At 44.1% G+C, this 18,951-nt stretch overlaps 1 protein-coding gene across 1 annotated transcript in view; it reads left to right on the top strand.

The window, feature by feature from the left end:
• Positions 1-18,951, top strand: part of LOC143140430 (glyceraldehyde-3-phosphate dehydrogenase-like) — a 227,536-nt gene that overhangs the window by 194,258 nt on the left and 14,327 nt on the right. The window lies entirely within an intron of this gene.

The raw sequence follows: 18,951 nt of genomic DNA, 5'->3' as shown, positions 1-18,951 counted from the left end.
AGAGGGGATGACGTTATATTTTCAAAATCGAAAGTGGCTGTGGTAAACGGTAGCAGCAACGCCTGCAAACATCAAAAATTGCTGTCGGAAGAATGTGTACATTTATTTACAGCAAAGGTAGGCCCACATACATTGTTTCCTGACTGCCAATGATGTTTTTTTTTCATCACTGTAAATTTTAGGCAAAGTAGGAAGTAACGTTTTGAATCCCTGATCAATGTGATTGGTTAGGCTGGACCAATGATTTCAAGTGACCAGAATCAATTCACTTCGTTAATGAGTTTGGTTTACCAGGCTATATTAGCCTGGAAGCCAGCCCAAAATTAACCCCGCCCATACAATTTTGGTTGGGACTTGTTTGATTGAGAAGCCTCAATGAAAACTTGAGAACTGTGCGGACCAATCAAATCATCTGGGCAGGCTTTATACGATGATGGATAGATGAGCAACCATAGATATGTGAGCAACGGTGCTTAGTCATTCATGTCACCTGAACGTGCTTCAGTTAATTTTGTTTACAACAAAACGGCTGTCGCTGCAGAAGCTACACCTTTAGACGTCGCCATCACGTCCTTTTTACAAGATATTGACAGTGCAATAACTTAACTAAAAAACTAACAGAAAAAAGTAATTAAAGCATTTGACGAGAATAACAATGTTTTGGCTGTTCTTCCTACAGGATTCACATTAGGCCATTTCATTGCTCTGATTTGTAGGGGTATATCCAATTGTGTGCAGAGGCATTTTCCCCTGTATCAGAATGACGCTCCAATTTGCAAGCCAACAATTGAACCGCTCGGAGCATTTCGACCAAAAAAAAATGGTTCAGAACGTAGCACTTTGGTTCAGAGCTTGAACTGAAAAAAAATGTTGTTTTTATCTGCAAACGGGAGTGAGCATGTCTCTCTACCAGTGGAGAGAAGGCTAAAGCATGAGTTTTCTTTCTATATCAGCTGTTGTCATGAGTAGGCCTAATCGAAACTAGTCAACTAGCATTACACTGCAGGCGTTAACTAGCATTAAACAGCTAATAAATACATTATTACGTGACCACTGTCATATCATTATCTCCTGTTTATTCATTAACTCTTGTTTAATGAGTGCAATGCCCTCTGTTGATGGCACATCCTTGGTTCTGTTCAAAACTGGTGGAAGGTTGCACCAAGGTTAAAAAAAAAAATCTAAACCAAACTTTTTCAAGAACGCGTTCTCTGTCGGTCAAATTCAATTCAATCTGTGTCTTTTCAGCCCATTTTCCCAGCATTAAGGTGCTCTTTCCGGCACACAACACAGTTTTTCCCAGCATTGTGGAGTATCAAGGTGCTCTTTCCAGCACACAACAAGGTTTTTCTCAGCATTGTGGAGTGTTAAGGTGCTCTTTCTGGCACACAACAAGGTTTTTTTAGACAGCAGTCTTCCACTGTGGTGTCCTGCTATGGACACACACTCCCTGTTCAATGTTTTACCTGATAAATCATGAGACATTAACCAGTTCCAATGACTCTTTAATGTGCTGTCTTTGCCTTGTTGACAATTCTGCATAGTGCATTTAGTTTCCTGTTGAATGAAAGCCCACATCTAGGCACCCAAGTCATAGTAAATAATCTCCTTATGATAATTTGTTGATCTGTGGGCTGATGGATAGTCCAACTTTCTAAAGATCAACAAGTCTTTGTTGTAGGTCTTCTGACATCTGCAAGGCATGGTTCACATTAGAATATGTTACTTTATGCTATGCTATTGCTATCTACATTCTATTTTAACAGCAAACGTAAAATGTTTAAACCACTTCGTTCACACTTTTTTCATTGACTGAGCTCCATATTTCTTGGCTTCTGACTCAAATTGGCTTTATTTGAAGCCATTAGACTTGGGGCTTGCTTACTTTTTCCAATAATGTGCGTTACTAGTCAAAACAGTTTGCTCATTATTGTAATTCAGACGAGGATCCATAGGGCTCAGGTAATTCTTATTTATTTCTTGCCACTGTAGTACAAACAGCACAGTATGTGGTAATCCTTTGACTCAGCCATCAGCAGTGATCAAGTATCAGGTATAAAGGAAGCACATGAACTACAGACAGACTCATGCTAAACTATACGAGTCAGTTCTACAAATTGGCTCTAAACATCACAGTCATTGCGCAATGCTTTTTGTTTCCACTTGCAGTGAGAGTAGACATACCAAAGAGCACCAGCAGGAAAGCACACTGACAGTGAACCACAACAGATCCACAATTGATGGGACCCAGAACCAAGATGGCCTGCATTCTTTCCTGTGTTTCATAATATTTGCGAAGCATACACCCCCCCCCCCCCCCCCCCACACACACACACACACACACACACACACACACACACACACACAAGCACACAGGCCTGTCTGGTAATCATACATATGGCCCCACTGTCAATGCGCATCCCACACCGTGTGCTAAATCAGTCGCACAAGCCCCCCCCCCCCCCCGAGACGAGACACGGCTGCACGCACACAGTGAGGAGCACGGGGGCCTGAGAGAGCGGAACATCACTTCCTCTGCGGAGCCTGCTGGGCCTTAGCTCACGATTGGCCTGGACATCGGCTAATGGGCTAGGAACCCGCTGGTCCGAGTGGAGAAGGAGGCAGGAGATGAGAGGAGGGGGGAGGGAGATGAGCAGCAAGACAGGTGTGTGTGTGTGTGTGTGTGTGTGTGTGTATATGCATGTGTGTGTGTATGTGTGTGCATGTGTGTGTGTGCGTGTGTGTGTGTGTGTGTGTGTGTGTGTGTGTACACATGTGTGTGTGTGTGCATGTGTGTGGGAGGCAGAAATGCTGTGACAAGGCAGAGGTACAACTGGCACGCACATCAGTACCATGATGGTGGTTAGGAGAGAGGGGAGTAAAGGGTGAGGTTTGATTGTTTGTGTGTGTGCGGTGTGTGTCTGTGTATGCGTGTGTGTGTGTGTGGGTGTGTAGCGGGGTGGGTGGGCGGCAGTGGTGCAGCAGTGTGGAGAATGGGGCCTGACGGTTCTCAGAGGCTGGTGACGCATCGGCTTTGGCTGAAGGGCCTGCCGCGTCGTCCTCGCTGAAGTGAGGGAAGCTGTGACATGTGGCCACAGCAGAGTGAACGGGACTGTGTGTGTGTGTGTGTGTGTGTGTGTGTGTGTGTGAGGAGGGGGCGGCAGAGAGAAGAGGAGCTGACTCACCTCACAGCCTGAGCCAACACCCTACAGATAGAGAGAACAAGAGAGAAAGAAAGAAAGAGAGAGAGAGAGAAAAGGGGAAAGGGAGAGGGGAGAGAAAGAGGGGAAGAGAGAGAGAGAGAGAGAGGGGGGGGAGGGGAGAGAGAGAGAAGGAAGCAGGAATGGGGTGTGACAGGTAGATATGAAGAAATGGGAAGAGAGAGATTGATAAAGATAGTGAAGAAAGATGGAATGCAATGTCAGAGGTAGAGAGAAAGAGAGTTCGAAAGAGAGGGTGTGGAAGCTGAAAATGAGATTGTGAGAGAGAAAGGGAGGAAAAGAAAGACAGGATAAACAAAGAGGTGAAGGGGGGTATGAGATGTAGAGAGGGAGAGATAGAGAGAATGATAGAAAGAGGGGATGGAAGGCAATATGATATTGAGAGAGAAAGGGAAAGAGGGAAGGGGATGCCAGAGGTAGACAAGGGGAAAGAGAGAAAGGGAGAGAGTGAGGAAAAGGAGAGAGATAGAGGAAAGAAATGACAATAACCAACAGTCAGACAAGGGAGAGAGGGAAGAGGGGAATGAGGCAGAGAATCCCAGAGTGAGACATAGGTGGGGTGATAGACAGACAGACAGACAGACAACAAAGAAGCTGAACACAGACAGAAAGGAATGGCAAGTGTCTGGGGTCAGAGACAGAGAGAGAGAGAGAGAGAAATGGAGAGAGGCATAAAGAGAGAGATGAAAAGGCATAAACAGAGGGATGACTGGGGAGAACCCGGAAGGGTGCCAAAGAAAGGCAGCATGGTAGAGAGAATAAGAGGAGAGGAGAGAGAATGAGAGGAGAGGAGAGAATGGGAGGAGAGGAGAAGAGAGAGAATGAGAGGAAAGGAGAGCAGAGGAAAGGAGAGGAGAGAGAAGGAGAGGACAGGAGAGAATGGGAGGAGAGGAGAAGAGAGAGAATGAGAGGAAAGGAGAGCAGAGGAAAGGAGAGGAGAGAGAATGAGAGAAGAGAATGAGAGGAGAGGAGAAGAGAGAGAATGAGAGGAAAGGAAAGGAGAGGAGAGAGAAGGAGAGGACAGGAGAGAATGAGAGGAGAGGAGAGAATGGGAGGAGGAGAAGAGAGAGAATGAGAGGAAAGGAAAGGAGAGGAGAGAGAAGGAGAGGACAGGAGAGAATGAGAGGAGAGGAGAGAGAATGAGAGGAGAGGAGAAGAGAGAGAATGAGAGGAAAGGAAAGGAGAGGAGAGATAATGAGAGGAAAGGAAAGGAGAGGAGAGATAATGAGAGGAAAGGAGAGCAGAGGAAAGGAGAGGAGAGAGAATGAGAGGAGAGGAGAAGAGAGAGAATGAGAGGAAAGGAAAGGAGAGGAGAGATAATGAGAGGAAAGGAAAGGAGAGGAGAGATAATGAGAGGAAAGGAGAGCAGAGGAAAGGAGAGGAGAGAGAATGAGAGGAGAGGAGAAGAGAGAGAATGAGAGGAAAGGAGAAAATGAGAGGAAAGGAGAGGAGAGAAAATGAGAGGAAAGGAGAGGAGAGAGAATGAGAGGAGAGGAGGAGCAGAAGAATAAAGGGGAGGAGAGACGGAGGCAAACAGATGAATCCCCCTGAGGCCAGGCTGAGTAAGGTAAACAGGAAAATGATCTTTTCTCTCTCTCTGTCTCTTTCGGTCTCTCTCTGTCTGTCTCTGTCTCTCTTGCTCTCTCTCTCTTTTTCTCTCTCCCCGCACCCTCCCTCAAAAAACAAAGGAAAGAAAATTCTGCCTCTCAGTCCAAATCCGAAAATGTCTGCAGTTACTGAAAATTGACTCGGTTATAGTCTTGGGGGAAATCATTTCAGAAAATGCAGCTGTGTGCCACAGGGATGGCGTCAGCATGGGCGAGACGTGCTCGAGGGTCCGTTATCATCTCGCTCACTCTCACTCGGTGTTCCCTCGTCTAAGAGGGGGCAAATGATTGGAGCGATGCAAGCTAAATGATCTCTTTTACGTCCGAACTGATGCTGAGGGTTTTTAGCTCGGTGTCCCCAAAGGATGCTGCAGAAAAAGTAATTTTGAGATAGCTTCTTTCTTTAATTAAAACACTGTTTGTTTTTTTTTAAATCAATCACATTGACACTGATACTAAATCTCTATTTCGTGTCCATCTAGACACCTGAGGTGGAATCTATTCTATCTGCTTTATTTAAGACTCTCAAATGCATCATCATTCTGCCTCTTTCACTGTTTTCAAAACAAACAAGTCCTTAGAGGGTGGTGGTCATAAACTTTATGTTTATTCTTTGTCTTCCTGTCTTAATATCTCCATCTCTCTCATATCCCCTCCTCCCTCTCCGGCTGCTCATAATTTTCTTTCTTCCGCTTTCTTCCTCTCTCTCTCATCCCTCATTCTCATGCCCCTTCATACTCCTTCGTTTGGCAGGTCAATCACTGGATGGATGCCTGCATGTCAGTCAGTATATCGACCAGTCACCTTGGGCCCTGTCACTCACTCACCGAGGCGGCAGCCGACTGATACATGATGTGTGACTGTATTGGTGTGAATTTGTGTGTGTGCATTTGGGATGTGTGTGTGTATGTGTGTGTGTGTTTGTGTGATTGAGTGGGTGGGTGGTTATGAGCTTGTTTGTCAGCACATGCAAGAGTGGGTTTATGTTTGCACTTGACTGTTGATTGTGTGTGTGTGTGTGTGTGTGTGTGTGAGAGAGAGTGTGTGCGCGCAAGCATGTGTGTGTGTGCATACTAGTATGAGGGTGAGTGTGTTCATATTTTACTTTTGAGCTTGTCAATGTGTGTGTATGTGTGTGTGTGTGTGTGTGTGTGTGCATGCATGTGTGTATGTGTGTTTGGGTGTGTCTATGACTATTATTACACAAGCGGCGTTGTGTTTGACAGAGAATATGCGCCCGCCTGTCCGTCAGCACATTTAATGAGATCGATAGCAGAGAGGAGTGCTGGAGTAATGCAAGCCCTCAGCTGTGCGCACCCAGCACCCAGCTTCAGACGGCCCAACACCGACACAAACAAGCCCCGCCGTGACAGCCAGAGCAAACACACACACAGCGTCGGCCAAGAGCAAGGCCAGCGAGACAGTCCACACAAACACACTCTGACACACTCTCTCTCACACACACACACACACACACACACACACAGACACACAGACGATGTGAGTCTGGCCTTTGTAGAGAAAGCTGATGCTGTCTTTAGCACACACTCCCAGCGATCCATCCACACAAATGCACAAATCATCTTTTGTTTTCATAAACACACTGAAGGTCAGCTGACTTCAACTGAACCATGACTCACGTTATGTTGTACACTCAGTCAATTATTTTCAGCACTGAGGATCATGCAATGGAGTGCTCGGCACTGAGGATCATGCAATGGAGTGCTCAGCACAGAGGATCATGCAATGGAGTGCTGTACAATGGTACTTACACAATTGGTACGTAATGAGCTGACAGAAACAAATAAATCAATTGTTCAATTGTTACAGCTTGGAATTAAACATTTGACTTCATTATTAAAATGTTTTTGAGACTGTGCCTTGGCTGTATAGTATATGTGTATTCCAGTGCATGTCATTAAATTAAACATGTATTAAGATGTATTACATTTACAGGTATATATTCAAGAATTTCCATACATTAGTATATTTGTGTGTTCAAGTAAATAAACGGGATGAGTTTCCCTCAAGAGGCTCATGTTATTTCTAAATCTTTGTTTACCATTATTTACAGGGAGTCTGAGAGGTCACAGTGCAGTAATCTACATCTAATCAATGCTGAGTGTGGCATCTGGATGGGCACTTGGGAAACCTGGCTGTGCATAGATGTGACCGATGCCCTGAGCAGAATTGAATTTGGAGAAGAAATTATCATCCTGAATCCCAAAATAGCCCCTACCTTAATCACCATGACCTAATCTACTGTAGTAAAGTATGACCTTACGGTATAACTCACAGCCTATAGTATAGAATCACAAACCTGAAACCATATCTCCCGTATCGTATTACATCCAAACTATTGCATTTAACATACAGCTGCATTTGCATACAGATGTACATTAAGAGTGACACACGTGCATATATATTCTGTGACAAGTGTGTAGAGTGAACTGTCACTTCTGGTATAAAGATTTGATTTGAACGGGTGTTTTCCCCGTGTACGCTGTGCCTGTGAGACCAAACGTGAGAATACGTGGGGACAGCAGTGCGTTGACACATTAGTATGCTGAGAAGGACTGTCCCCAGGAACCGTTTCAGTGCCCTCAATGAGCAGAGATGAACCGAGAGGCTGCAGCAACTGTAAATGTAGAAAGCCATGCGTCGTGTTCTTCCAGTTGTGACTGGACTTGGGTCTCTTGGACCCTGGCACAGTGCAAGCCATCATGATTCACATAAAGTAGAGAGTCACACAATTAGGCTAACCCAGAGTGAGTGACAAAGCCTCCATTATATTTACAGTATAATATGCGTATAATGTACTCTCATTACCTACAGTAGCTAGCTATCTGACTCAAATGAAACAACAACTGTTTTCTCACACAAAACAATTTAGATTAAATGTGAATATTACCAGCGCTAACAGTGCTATTCTCATCTTCACGCTGTGAGGGAGGGAAAACAATGCCGAGAGCTAAAGGGGTCGAGCCAAACTGTTGGGAGGATATCTCCCCCCTTAGCCTCTGTGACAGGGGAGTGTGAGGATCTGGTAAATGCCTGACCCATATTTACTTTAGAGAACGTCTCTCCACTTCAGCATCCTCCCATCCAGCCCCTGCTATTTATAGCCACGTATGCTAAATATGACACCAACGACAAACACACGCTCACACACACACACATACACGCGTACACATACACACATACAGTTCAGCACACATACACATAGCAGGCAATCTAGCTTATTTCTTCACAGTTAAATCAGCTTGGTTATCCCACTTGCACACGCGGCCCGTTGCTTCCTCTCTTTCTCCTCTCTAGAGCTTTAGTGCTAAATGTCCTCTAGTTTTCCCTTGTGTGTTTGTGTGTGTAAACACCCCCCTCCCCCCCACACACACACCCCTAAACCTTTTGCTTTCCCTGGGCTTTCGGTGTCAGGTGAATATTAAGGGAACGCAGGGGAAAAAACAAAAAAAAACAAATGAGACGAGAGGAGAGCCGGCGTTTCATTTCCAGTGTGCTGCTCGCTTCCCTCCCTCACTCTCCCGCACCCTGTGCTAGCCACGCTCTGATTCAATGACAACCAAAGGTCAAATCCACTCACGGTGATTTATACATTACTGGGTCAGACGGCGAGACCCACCTGCAAAGCAGTGCAGCATGGCACCAGTGCCGGGTACAATGTTTTAAGGCATTCCCTTTGACAAATTGGGGGGGGTACAGGTTTCATTTCATGTAAGAGGGGAGCTTCAAAGCACTCCCCCCGCCCCCAAGCCTGCAAGTCCCAGCCTGTCCCCACTCCCACACCCCTTATCTTTTGTGTCTGTGATTCAGGAATCTGTAGCAGATCAAGCTTTGCACCAGGACCCTTCTCTCTATTCCTATCTTTTGTGTCTGTGATCCAGGAATCTGTAGCAGATCAAGCTTTGCACCAGGACCCTTCTCTCTATTCCTATCTTTTGTGTCTGTGATCCAGGAATCTGTAGCAGATCAAGCTTTGCACCAGGACCCTTCTCTCTATTCCTATCTTTTGTGTCTGTGATTCAGGAATCTGTAGCAGATCAAGCTTTGCACCAGGACCCTTCTCTCTATTCCTATCTTTTGTGTCTATGATCCAGGAATCTGTAGCAGATCAAGCTTTGCACCAGGACCCTTCTCTCTATTCCTATCTTTTGTGTCTGTGATCCAGGAATCTGTAGCAGATCAAGCTTTGCACCAGGACCCTTCTCTCTATTCCTATCTTTTGTGTCTGTGATCCAGGAATCTGTAGCAGATCAAGCTTTGCACCAGGACCCTTCTCTCTATTCCCTGTGGGAGCAGGTGTCAGAGCCGTCTACTTTTTCACCATTACGACAGCCGTCAAAACGTCTCTCCCCAGGTAGCGATGGTTTCTCCCCTCACACACACACACAAGCAGACGTTGTGGGAGCCACGAATCCTCATGAGCTTAACACACACACACACACACACATAGCATTAGCCAACGGCACCGTTGACTTTGCAAAATTTGACCTACATGTGCTCACACCTGGGTTTGCCTTCAAGGCTGCCGGAGAGTGAGTCATCGCATGCACGGTTCTTCATGGTGTGTGTGTGTGTGTGTGTGTGTGTGTGTGAGTGTCAGAGAGATGGAGCGGTGAGGTTTATGCTCATTAATATAAGTGTGTGTGTGTGTGTCAGTGTTTTACGCACCCCAAACGCACCCCGCGTGACGCACACAGACGCAGACACACACACACAAACACACACTCACACGCAAACAGAGACACAAAATACATACACACGCATGCATGCACGTCAGTGAGCGTTGGCTATTTTCCACGCAGGTGGCGTTCGTCATGACCTTAGCTCCGTGTCACAGCTCTGTGAGGGGCACTTCACAGCGCTGAGCTCCTCTGTCTTCCCCAGCTGGTACACGCCACCTCTCTGCCTGTCTGCCTCCTTCCTTCCTCGCGTCCCTGTCTCCTCTCCCAACGCACACTCCCAACCGCCTCTGCTTGGTCTATTCTGTTCTCTCTCCTTCTGCTCGGCTCAGCTCCATCTTTGCGTCTTTTTTTCCGCTGTCACTGTTTGTGCGCGCAACAGTGCACCATGCAGACGATGCCAAGAATAGGGAGTAGAGTCTTTCCAACCTCTCACACGTGCTCTCCCTCTTTCTTTCTTTCTCTCTCTCCCTCCCTCTTTTTCATATCTCTCTCTACCTCTCTTTCATATCTCTCTCTCCCTCTCTTTCATATCTCTCTCTCCCTCTCTTTCATATCTCTCTCTCCCTCTTTCTTTCTTTCTCTCTCTCCCTCCCTCTTTTTCATATCTCTCTCTACCTCTCTTTCATATCTCTCTCTCCCTCTCTTTCATATCTCTCTCTCCCTCTCTTTCATCTCTCTCTCTCTCTCTCTCCCTCTTTAATCTTTCCTTAGTGTGTCTTCAACTGTGTACACAGCCTCTGCTCCTGTGCATTTCTCAGTCTCTGAATCTTCTGCTGTTCCTCTTTGTCTATCTATCATCTATCTCTCTGCCTGCCTCGTGCACTCTCGTGGCATCCTGCTCAGATGTATTAGGCTAACAAGCCTGGTGTCCACAGATGGTATCCACGGATTGCTTTCAAAGCAAGCCCACTGACCTGTCTGCCAGAGCACAAACACATACACACACACGCACAAACCATGCAAAATCTCTGTCTAGCCCTCCAGGCGCACAACGTTAGTCAAAAGGTTTCCATAGAAACCCACACATCCCGTCTCCAGCGAGAAGGCTACTGGCGAGCCACCCCCCCCCCCCCCCCCCCCCCCCACCCCACAACCGCCCCTCAGGAGAGCGGACACGTACAGCAGCAGATTAAAAAAGGGAAACGGCGGCGTTCTTACTGATGGTCCTGGAGCCGATACAGCCCATGGTGTCTCAGAGACGGCCCGTCAGCAAGCAAGGGAGCTCCTCTCTTCCGCTGGGCATTCTCTCTCTCACACACACACACACGCGCTCTCTCGCTCCCGCTGCCCTGTTCGCTCTGCACTCCGTCAATGCGTGTGTGTGTGCCTCTCTCTCCTGTCTCCGTCTCTCTCCATCTCTCCCACCCTCTCTCTCTCTCTCTCTCTCGCTCTCCCTATCACTGGCAAGCACAGACGCTCCTGCACACACACAATCACACACACACACACAGTGGGGCTGTGATATTGGAGTGTACAGTGAGCCAGTCAGTAAGTCAGTATGTCTGAGAAGGTGAAGTGAATTGTTAAAATTCTTAAACAATCAGGTTTAAGTCTTCACACTTTAAAATCAGTTACCTTTTTCAATTAGGCTTTCATATAGTGATGACATTGAAAATTAAAAAATCCAAATGTCTTTAAAAAATCTACACCATCATAGAGATCTGTCCTTGATCATTATGTGTCAAATGTATTTATTCTCAAATGTATTTATTTTCAGACAGTATTCATTCTCCTATTCAGTTCGGTATTTTATTTAGATCCCCATTAGCTTTTGCAAAGCAGCAGCTATTCTTCCTGGGGTCTATCATCAATGTGACAAATAATATTGAAATACACAGATGACAATGGACATGACATACATTACATGGATACATAACATAAAAGAACACACAGACAATACATTACATTTTACATAAAACATGGTTAACATCACTAGACAGAAAAAAAAAAAAAAAACTCTGCATTGACTCTGCATTGATTCTTTCTCCCTGTTTTTTAGTGTCTTACATGAGAAACTGTTCCAGTCTACCTCAACATGCCATCTTTTTTACACTTCTTTTCGTGCCTCCTTAAGCAGACGAGAGGTGTGTGTGTGTGTGTGTGTGCAATATGCCCGAGGACAGAGAGGGACAGAGAAGCCCAGTGATTTCTCTCCTCCTTCGCTGCATCCGTCATACGTCGACTAGGAGAGAGGGATGGACAGATGGAAAGAGAGAGAATGGGGGGAGAAGAGAAGGAGGAGGGGGAGAGGGAGTGCTTTGAGTCATGTTCAGAGGGGGTTGAGATGCACAAATTAGTATTCTAGGAGAAGGGAGAAGGAGAGAGGGAGGGAGGGAGGGAGAGAGGGAGGGGGATGGTTAGAGAAGAGACTGAGGCAGAGTCAGGGAGAAGATGCCTGTGTGTGCGTGTGTGTGTGTGTGTGTATGTGTGTGTGTGTGTGTTTCTGTTTGTGTGTGTGGATGGATGGATGTGTGTAAGGAAGAGAGAGGAGAGAGAGGGAGAGAGAGAGAGAGAGAGAGAGAAATGACTTAACTAGACACTGCACCGTGTAGTGGCATTAGGGGATGGCTGTCTAAACTCACAATTGGCTTGGTTTGACAGAAACCAACTGAAGGCACAGGCTGCTATTTATAGCTGCATGTGTGTGTGTGTGTCTGCGTGTGTGTATGTGTGTGTGTGTGTCTGCGTGTGTGTATGTGTGTGTGTGTATGTGTGTGTGTGTGTGTGTGTGTGTGTGTGTGTGTGTGTGTGTGTGTGTGTGTGTGTGTGTATGTGTGTGTGAGGGAGAGTGGAAGAGACAGAGACAGGCATACACAGACAGACAGAGAGAGAGAGAGAGAGAGAGAGAGAGACAGAGAGAGAGAGAGAGAGAGAGAGAGAGAGAGAGACAGAGAGAGAGAGAGAGAGAGAGAGAGAGAGAGAGAGAGAGAGAGAGGAGAGGGAAGAGAAAGATAAATGAGAGAGAGGTTATCACAGAGTGATGAAAGAGAAAGAAATGAATTGAGGGTCTATCAAATTCTGCCGGAAGAAAGGAAGTGTTAAAATGGGTTATCAGGACTCCACTCTAACCTAACAGTACTTTCCTAAGCAGTCTAGATAGCCCACTGCTGGGTGCTTTATTTCGGTCTTTCAAGTCGCTACAGTGTGGGAGATTGTGATACGGCCGGTCCAGATTGGAGTTGGCCTGCCACAGAACTGAACTGGTGGGACAGGAGAGGAGGGATGTGATGTCACACATGATGGAACTTTCAGCATTGATCACAGATGCTGTCACTCCTTCTGTCAGTGCTACTGGGGCTCAAGTCGCATCATGTGGGCACGACGGAGAGATGGGTGACTGGCATGCTGCTATCCCGATATTCCACACACACACACACATACGTAGGTTTATGATTATTGGTATCATTCTGTTAAATTCAATTTAGTCTTTTAATAATAGTGGTATCCCTTAGGCTTTTTTGATTTTACTATAAAAAGTGATAATGTAGTGATTACTGATGTGCATTGTAAGTCGCTTTGAACGTATTTGTCTGCTGAATACCATATATATATATAAACATGAATACCACATAAATATAAACATAAACACAAATTCCTTGTGCTGTAGGTAGGGCATTTCCCACAGTAGCCAAGCAACAACCAAGCCTATGTAACAGTACACAACATGAAGGAGGATACAACACAAGCAAGCCTATGTAACAATACACAACACAATGCAATATGTTGGTTAGTCACAAACATGCTGCATGTTGTATACACTGGATCCGTAACGACCAGTTAAGTAAAAGAAAAGACTGCCAGACTGTCTGTGAAACCCAGCTATATCAAACAATCCAACAATCAGAAAAGCTGGCAGGCATGTTGACCAATACCCCTTGCTGAATTTTTGGATTTGATTTTTTTTTTACTTTCAGACTGTGAGGGGTGAACAGGAAACAATTAGGAAATGGTGATACAAAAATGAGAAAAAAAACAAACATACACACACACACTGTACACAAGAATACACAAAACCACCTATACACTACAGAAACATCCAATAATGGATATACATCTGCCTGTTTGCACGCAGACTCACACACACACGCACACACACACACACACACACACACACACACAAACAGATTTGGTCAGCTTCAAAGGCTACCCAGGGAAACAAACAGCACTTCTTGTGATGTTATTTAGACTGGGAATCGATGCTGGGCTTCTGCAAGCTGGCACAGAGGTGAGAGGATTTGTAAGAGATCGCTGGGTGTGCCCACCCCCCCGCCCGCCCCTCCCTGTGTCCCTCCCTCCCACAGACATCTCTTCTCGTTTGGAATAGAGGCCAATAAATCCTCCATTGTCGTCCTTGTATCCACTCCACACCGCACCACACGGTGACCCGCTCTGACTCATTCTTTATTTATGCATGAGTCATCGCTCTGGGTGTATGCACCAATCTCTCCTTTAAGAGATTCTTTAAGAGAGCTCACAAGAAAATGGTCTATATATCGTCTCTCTCCCTCCCCCCCCCCCACCCTCTCTCTCTCTACCTCTCCCACTCAGTTATTCACTCTTTCACTAGTCACTGCTTTTGACATTTTTGTTCTGTGGAGTTGTTCCTATCCGACTACAATTTGTGTGAGGATGGGAATGTGCTCTCACCCCTGCACCCTGGCTATAGAGGCAATCTACTCATTTGTACAGAGCAAATTAGTCATTCCGCAGCTTGTCGCCCCAAATAAGCTGAAGAATCAAGACAGCAGCCTAGAGTTCATTTCACAAATGGCCGAACATGGTACTCGTTGCTCATAAACCATGCGGCTTCTTCAGTAAAGCACAAGTGACAAACCTCCACCTCGGAAGTCACTTCATGTACAAACGTTCACTAAATACAGTAAATATAACTTGTGGGGAGATTTGAGTAATGTAGCTAAGCAACAAGGCATGTCGGAACAACGAGGCCAGCAGATAGAGCCACTCTCCACGCAGGGACAAGAACAGCAGGGAGTAGCTGAGGCCGAGACTAGCGCATCTGCCATCTAATGAACGTGCAGTGGATGTGGTGGCCTTGTGGAAGTCGACGGCACTCTAATTCAGATTGAACGCTCTGCACAGACCTAAATCAGTCTGGGTTTGTTGCCCTTGGCTACAATCAATAGCATGAGTGAAGTGAGCTTATTTAGCTTGTTGTTGTTGTTTTTTTTTAGTTACTTTGTTGAGCATTTACACTACAGAGACGCAGAGTCTCCTGAAGTGGATGAAACATCTTCTACCAGACGAAATTAACAGTCGTTAGCCCCCCCCCCACAGATAAGGTTTAAAAAGATTTTCATCAAAGAATTCAGTCAATTAACAATAGGCTCTACTAATACTATGGAGGGAGAAACTTCAAAATAAGGCTTAATCCTTAACACCAAAGGGAAAGCATAGCCTTTGGGAGGCTGGACTCCATTAACACTAGACAAGCATGCAAACCACACAAAGTCTTTATGTATCATATAGTGTAAGGCCTATGTGTATTTTATGTTATAGATAATATTATCAGTGGGTGCTTTAACCTGGGAAATACATTACAGAAAATTACTGACTACAAACTGAGAATAAACCTTAAATCAGTGGATAGAGTGGAGTAGGAAGAACAGGGAAAGAGCCAACTCTGCCCCCTGCTGTACTGTCCCAGCCCTGTCAAAGGCAGTGAGGCAGAGGACAGATTTACGACAACAACTTGCATTTAACAACAACAACAACAACAACAACTTGCATTTAACAACAACAACAACAACAACAACTAGCATTTAATAACAACAACTTGCATTTATATAGCACTTTACAGTGAAGGAAGGGGGAACCTCACTAACCATTACCAATGTGTAGCTCCCATAGATGATGCAAGGCAGCCTTTATGCGCCAGAACACATCACACACCAGCTTGAGGTGGAGAGTGAGGGAATGAATAAATGAATGATCCAATTACACTGGGTGACGATTCGGGGGCCAGATTGAATAAGCCAGGTCGGGAATTTAGCCAGGGCACTTAGTGCCATTTAGGGTTGAATCATGTGCAATATGACCATGGTGAGACATCAGCTCTTAAAAGAAAGAAAGGTCAGCTTTCAATTAAATGTCTTTAATGGCTGGACTTGTGGTTAGTCCCATTGGTAATGACATTTCACAGATTGTTTGTCCTTAGTCATGCTTCAGATATCATAACACACATGCACTGAACAGTGAGATTTGGCCAACATAGAGTATCCCACACATTCAAAACCTATTTGACATGAATCCTTAACATTACAGAATCTCTTCTGATCAAACATAACTGTGGTAAGAGGACAAAAACACAATGTTAATGTTTAAATACCACAAAACTATTATACTAGGGCTGTCAATCGATTAAAAATATTAAATTAATCTAATTAATTACATACTCTGTGATTAATTAATCTAAATTCATCGCATACATATTTTTTGCTGTGAAAGTATTTTAAATATTTAAATTCAAATGAATCATTGAATAATCAGCATTAGTGACATTAAAGTTCAAAGTTATTTTCACTGCAAATTCCTTGCTGCAGACATTACAGAGGACTTTATTTTCAACACTTTATTTTTTATGAACACCATCAGGCCGTTTTTAAAAAGTAAATGTTCCAATCAATGATCCAGGCAGCACGTTTTCTTCTCTCTCCTTCATTTTACAGTCTAATTTTTACTGACTAGAACGGCTCGGGGTCAAAGGTCATACGGAATCGATTAATCTGCACTAATTTTTTTAATCAGTTATTTTTTCTCAAATTAATTAATCGAAATTAATCAGTTATTTTGACAGCCCTATATTATACATTATAATCATACTCATACATTGCATAATTGTTAATGTGTAGCCAACAGTGCATAAAATAAAATAAAGGATATAGTATTTTGATATTAAACAAATGCTATTTTTATGACTGAGAATCTGAGGTGTTACAGATTGTAGGATTGTATGTATAATGAGTAAAATGAAGGGATCACTTGAAGGTGGAAGGTGTATATATTTAATATGGTGAAAAAAGGCTTATCTTCTAAAGATACAGTTCTACCCCCGAAGGACCATGGTGGAAATAATTTTAGAGCCCCTTTTGCGTTATCTCGCTATACTTCCACGTTCCCTCGCAATACTTTTCACTTTGCGAGGGAATGCAAAATTATTGCGAGGGAACGCAAAAGGGGCTCTAAAAATAAATTCTCACCTCTAAAAAGATAATTTCCACCATGGTCTTTTGGGGACTACATACAGTCCTTACAGTGAGGAAAAGGGTAGTATTGTGCAATATACCCACCCATTCTATGCATCCCAGTCCAAGACCAAACCAAAGAGCCCTTCTGCAACAACATATAGCTCTGGAAAGAATTACGCAAACACTGCACATTTTTTTGATGCCATCATATGGTTGCCGAGTGACATTCGAATGAGTTGACGGTTATATTCAAATTTGCAGTGGTCTCTTAATTTTGAATATGGCCGTCAACTCATTCGAAAAATCCCTACCTCACCAAAGCTGTATGACGATACCAACAGTCTGGTTCTGTTATGTCCAGAGGAGCAGTCTAAAATTATCATGGAGGAAGATAAGAGGCTACACAGGCCTACAGCTTGCATTAAGTGGGGTAGTCACGCTGGCCAACAGTCAGATCCATTCATCTGAGACACACTCAAGCAGCACCAAATGACAACAAGTCCAAATCCATCTAACTGACAGTTTTGCAAAGTAGAAATTCCAGGAGTAGTCTCATTATTTCTAGAAAACCCTTGTGCTCTCTGGTAAAGCCTGACTGGTTCTGTGGCTAAAGATCGTCTGATTTTGATTTAATCTCCTGGAGCACTGGTGCTGCTTGAGTCAACCTCCTGCCTTAAGACATGCTAGCTGCATTAGGGATATTAGCCTACCATACTGTCTATGTGGGCATTACATGGTTTGAGCATCCCTGCAAACACACACCCTGTTTCCCATGTGGGGATGCAGGCTCTGTGACTGTTGTTTTTCAAGGCAGTTAGGCCTATAGCCACACGCTTCTGCAGTCACTTGACAGATAGCTCAATGACAGGGGTTAGGTTTGGTTAGAGCAGTTTGGAAAGAGAGAGTTGTGATATGATGTTGCCGAAACAGAATCAAAAGTTCCAAAAAAACTGTAATGAATGAATAGCTATCGCAGGAGGGTGGGATGTATTTCTGGATGTTGGAGGGGGAAATCAATTAAGTCAATTAACTGACCAAGAGGCTGTTTTAAGTTCCAAAACTCCCATAATCCGTAAACTGGCATGGAAATGAGCTGCCATTTTTTCCCCACAGTTTGACATCTTTCACACACATGCCTATGTGTACCTCTAAATATGTCATAATATTCATTATGTTATTATTAATGGCTAGACTTAAGAGCACCTGGAAAAAAGGATGGTAAAAAATACAATTTATTGGCTGCACCTTTCAATCATTTGTATGCAGGTAAAAATTCCGTCCAACAGAAATTTGACATCAGTCTTAGAGAGAGCTCAACAGACTGACCCCATTTGACAGAGGGTATACCTTTGCTATACTTCATACCAAGCAACAACCTCCAAACAACATACCCAGAACCAATTTGAACATCAAAAACATGTATGCTTCTGGGAAATCACCCTAAACTTCACCACCAAAGTTTTCCGTCAAACACATTTCACACGTTTTGCACATATGCTATACGAATTCCACATATGTTAGCAAATGCTCTTTTTCTTGATGACATAGATGGTGTTAAGGAACAATAATAAACCATACAAAGAGTTTGCATCAATATTTAACCTCATATTAATGGCAATAAATTACCTTTGTTTGATGTCCACTCCGAAACATTTCAAGTGTAGTGTTTAGGATTATGGTAAACCATACATTTTTAGAATGAAAATCTTGTGTAATGCTATCATGATGCAGTTAACAAGCATATTTTACCAGGTGGTGCTATATAGCCTGGCCACGCCCACTTTTCTCCTTTCAGGGAGATAGTCTGGAACAGAACACCAGTTCAGTTTTGATCAAACAAAAAAAATGTCAGGCCAATCAACAACGAGACGGGATGACGAAATCAAAACTGACTGTGATAAATTAGAAGCAATGCCTGCTAGACTGCAAACATCAAAAATTGTAGTGGGAAAAATGCAGATATGTACAGCAAAAGTAGGCTCACATACATTGTTTCCTGACTGCTTATTCTGTTTATAGTTTGTAAAGTTTAGGCGACTCTGATCAATGTGATTGACCAATGATTTCAAAGTTAATGATATTTCTACGCTCATCACTATGCTAGCGTTGTAAAGGAGTGAGTGACCAGACTATTCACTCATGAATGAGTTTGGCTTACCAGGCAAGCTATATACCCCTCAAAAGATTAAATAAACAGTCATGTTTTCATAAGACC

The sequence above is a fragment of the Alosa pseudoharengus genome, unplaced genomic scaffold, assembly GCF_046254945.1.
Source record: "Alosa pseudoharengus isolate Yale_2024_CS ecotype anadromous, Long Island Sound unplaced genomic scaffold, YU_APseudo_1.1 YU_APseudo_1.1_scf_23, whole genome shotgun sequence".
Taxonomy (NCBI): domain Eukaryota; kingdom Metazoa; phylum Chordata; class Actinopteri; order Clupeiformes; family Clupeidae; genus Alosa; species Alosa pseudoharengus.
This window is presented reverse-complemented; position numbering and strand designations above follow the sequence as displayed.